Source organism: Pinus tabuliformis, chromosome 6 (assembly GCF_031772625.1).
Source record: "Pinus tabuliformis cultivar Carrire ecotype Pingquan chromosome 6, CPIR1, whole genome shotgun sequence".
Taxonomy (NCBI): domain Eukaryota; kingdom Viridiplantae; phylum Streptophyta; class Pinopsida; order Pinales; family Pinaceae; genus Pinus; species Pinus tabuliformis.
This window is the reverse complement of record NC_142292.1, coordinates 1,549,382,035-1,549,386,018: the sequence shown is the minus strand read 5'-3', so window position 1 is coordinate 1,549,386,018 and position 3,984 is coordinate 1,549,382,035. Positions and strand designations below refer to the sequence as shown.

The following is a 3,984-nucleotide window of genomic DNA, read 5'->3' as shown; positions in this document are numbered from 1 at the left end:
CATTCCTCTAAGGCGTTGGTGTGGCTTCATGATTGAATGCCTGTTATATTGGGGACGGAGGGCGCAATTGATGACTTGTGGAATGACCTTTCTGGCTTTACATTTGAAATAGTTACTCAGCTATACGAAAGGATTGTTGTGTCCCAGTACTAGCTTTCAAGAGGAGCCATGAAGGACCCCATGTTCATACAACTAATGAAGATGCTGCACATTATTGTGAGACAAGATGTCATTCTTGTGGCTATTTTTGCCGACTTCCGATCGATCACCCTGGTTTGCGTAACACAGTGCATGGTAATATGAGAAATGTTAAATTCATTTCAGAATCAGAGGAGATTGATATTGTTGGCAGAAGCTGAGAAGCGATGGCTATGGCCATGACTGTACTACTTGTGTGTCTTAGTCTTTTTATTCATGTCCTTAATGCAGAACAGTCTCTGCGTATCCGTCTGCCTTCATAAGATGATGCCATAATTCAGAAGATGCCAAAGCCGAAAGGAATGGAGCTCGTGAAAAGCTCAGCACGGTATCTAATGCCTCATACATCGCGGCTTCTTATGTCAAATTCGTAGAATCGGGGGGTGCCAGGGTTGTTCCTTTAATCTACAACGAACCCACATAAGTTCTCGAATAGAAATTTCAAGCAGTGAATGGTTTTCTTTTCACCGACGGAAGCGCTAAAGATGGTCCTTATCATTACACAGTTGAAAAGCCTTTTTGGAGAGCTCTAGAAGAAAATGATAATGGAGGATCCTTCCCTGTGTATGCAGTTTGCTTAGATTTTGAGATTCTTAGCATGATAGTTAGCAGGGATATTAACATTCTTGAAAGATTTGATGCTGTGAACCATCCATCAACCCTATCCTTTGAGAGTGACGCTGCGAAGAATGGTAGCATATTCAAATGGTTTCAGCCTCATATACTCAGTAAAATGACCTCAGAGCCTCGTCTTTTCCAGAATCAAGTGTTTGGGATATTTTATGTACAGTGGTTGGAGATTTTAATGGTGAGGATATCCAGTGACTGTTGTACAGTGGCATCCAGAGAAAAATACATTTGAATGGGAAATACTAACAATTCCTCACTCTGCAGATGAAATTCAAGTAACTCAAAGTGTTGCCAACTTTGTTATTAGTGAGGATCGAAAAGGCCGGGTTCATAGGTTTAACTGTGAGAGGTTGACAGAGCTTATATCTGCAATGATTTAGCAGAGTGAACAAGCTAAGGGTCGGTTCTATGCAAAACATGAATCCCTTTTACACAGCTCTTGGCAGGTGATGGTTACAATAACCCATCAAATTGGCGTTGATATAAACCTGGCTGCTTGCCATGAGTAGATGTTTCCCCAATACAATTTGTATCAGGTCTTGGTCCGAGAAAAGCTGCATCATTACAGAAGGCTATTTTAAGGGCAAAAGCGTATTTATTCTCATAGAGACTTATTGACCACCCTTGGAGCAATGAAGCGGTTTGTATTTATAAATGTTGCAGATTTCTTAAGGTTTAGAAGGACTGGACAGGCTGCCTATAGTAATCATGTCACGGATCCATTGGATGATACCAAAATTCATCCAGAGTCATATAACTTCGTTTTAGCTTCTTATGTCAGGCAGCTATTGAAGCTCCAAGGATTCTTAATCTCTCGAGCAGTGAACACATTAGTGAATCTTATGGGGAGGATTTTATTTTCATTTTCAATGATTGGCATACATCTCTTCATCCTTGTTACTTGAAGACAGTCAAATTTTAGGTTGAAGCTGTGTTTTATTTAAAAATTATACAGCAGTTTCGTAGCGCGCTACGAAACTGCTGTAGCTGCATGTTTCAGTTGAGCCAGTTAATTATGTACATGTGACTGCAAATCTTTTTGAAAGTTCTGTGATCACACAGGTATATGGAAAAGGGTGGCCAGCACATCAAAGACGTGGCAGCCTGTGCTATTTTGAGTAATCAAAGATAAAAGGCACGCTTCTTTGGATTCGAATATGGTAAGGCGCATCAAAGACCGACAAACAGGGGCCTATGTTTCAGGGTAACAGAAATGTCATTAAAGACAAACATGGAGCATTAAAGGTTCATCACAGCCAAACTAAAAGAAGCCATTTGTCAGAGAATGAACCTGTTCTCTCATTTTCCTCGCAAGAGCACCAGTTTGATTGTAATAAATGCTATTTCCAGCATGATGTAGAATTAGAGTTTTAATTGTTTTAGGAGTCCAGCGCTATAAATGAATAGTCAGCTGTAATTATTAGTTAGTTAAAGGTTAATAGGTGTCATCATAGGTATAATCGAGCTCCCCTCATGCTGGAGGAGGAAGCTCCAAGTAGTTAGGATCATATTCCTATATATATAGCTAGATCATCGATGTATTAGTTGTTGGAGATTTATCCAAAAAAACAGAGTTTTTATATTGACTGATGTAAAAGACTTTTGACAGTAATAGAAAGATTACTTTTTCTTCCCAAGATTCATCTTGTGTTCAAAGGCTCAGAATATATGTGGTTTTGTCTTTATCCTTTCTGTTTTATAGCTCAATAGACATGCAATCACTCTGAATTCACCTAGTGCTCAGACTTCCTGTGTATGTTTATGAGTTGAGGTTCTTTTTGAGAAATGTTCTGAGTGTTTCAACATTATATGCCTTGGCTTCCATGATTGAGTAGTTAATAGTTTACTGCAGAGGTGTTTGACTCCATGAGCCCAATGGAAGAAGTGTTATTTTGTTGTTCCAACCAGCTGATTTTCATGTACTGTTTGAAGAGTTAGCCATCTTTTCTTGTTATTAATCCATATCAAAAATCTGTGAGAGAGCCCTCTCTGACTAAGGAGGCTAAGCCTTAGTCTAAAGCCTGGTTTGAAATAGTTGCATGAGATCTTGCTAAGTAGCAGCCCTTAGTACACGATTTTGTGATAACATTTTGGTGCGTCTGCCGGGAGCCAGAAGATTATTCTTTCCCGAAATTATGAAGCTGAACTTTTGAAGGTAGCAGGAGCTCAGAAGGTTTTTGAGGCTGCAAATCTACCTTGGCGACTCCATTGTTGAAGAATTCAAAATTCATACATTCAAGGTGATTCCACTGGAGTTATGAAAGACCCAGATGCTACCATTCTTACTTCAAGGTATGCATACATAGATTTTTCAGGAATTCATGGTTTCCCAAATCATTTTCCCAAGGATGCATATTTTCTAAGGAATGGTCCCAGATTTAATGGAGAAGATTTGAGTTTGACTCTGAAGCATATAACAGATTTTTGTCATTTTACTGAGCTTCTTAGAGTTAAACATGAGGATGTTTGCATTATGTTATTCTATGATTCACTTCAAGGGAAATGCAAACAATGGATTGAAAGTTTTCCTATCAAATCCGTTAAGTCATTTCAAGACTTATGGCTTATGTTTTTGGAGGAATGGATAGATAGGTCAGAGGTGGTGGTGAACTCTCCTTCAGTTGAGGGTTTCAAACAATGGAATGATGATCATAGTAAAGAAGAAACAAATGAATCTTTTTCTTTGTCCTTATCCTCATATCTAAAATCCTTTGACTGCAAGGCAGAGGATAGGATGAGATTTTTGAATGAAGTTGCTGAGGATATTGAGAAAGAAATTGAAGGTTTAGAAGGTCAAATTCAGGCATATAGTTTTCATAATCATGATCATTATTTTCAGAAGTTTTCTATGGCAGAACGCAAGGAGACAATGTTGGTTCCTTTCTCTTTCACGATTGAGGAACTGAACACTGTGGTTGAAGATCAGTTTGCACAGCTGGAAAGTTACAAGGAAAAACAAGCTGATCATGTATTCTGGGATCCTGTAGCTGATTACATGGAAGAGTTTTACTCTCCAGTGCTTCAGTTTACTTATAAAGATCAGAGACAATTTCAGTGGCAGCGGTCATCACACCATCATATTGGCTCTGAATTCCGATGCAGTCAAAGAAATCAAATATCAGATAAAATAGAGGATTGGCTACATTGGAAATTTCA

General features: G+C 38.7%; 1 pseudogene; it reads left to right on the top strand.

The window, feature by feature from the left end:
* The first annotated feature begins 365 nt into the window (after nt 1-365).
* On the top strand, nt 366-1,208 carry LOC149264638 (putative gamma-glutamyl hydrolase 3 pseudogene; annotated as a pseudogene).
* The last annotated feature ends 2,776 nt before the right edge of the window (nt 1,209-3,984 follow it).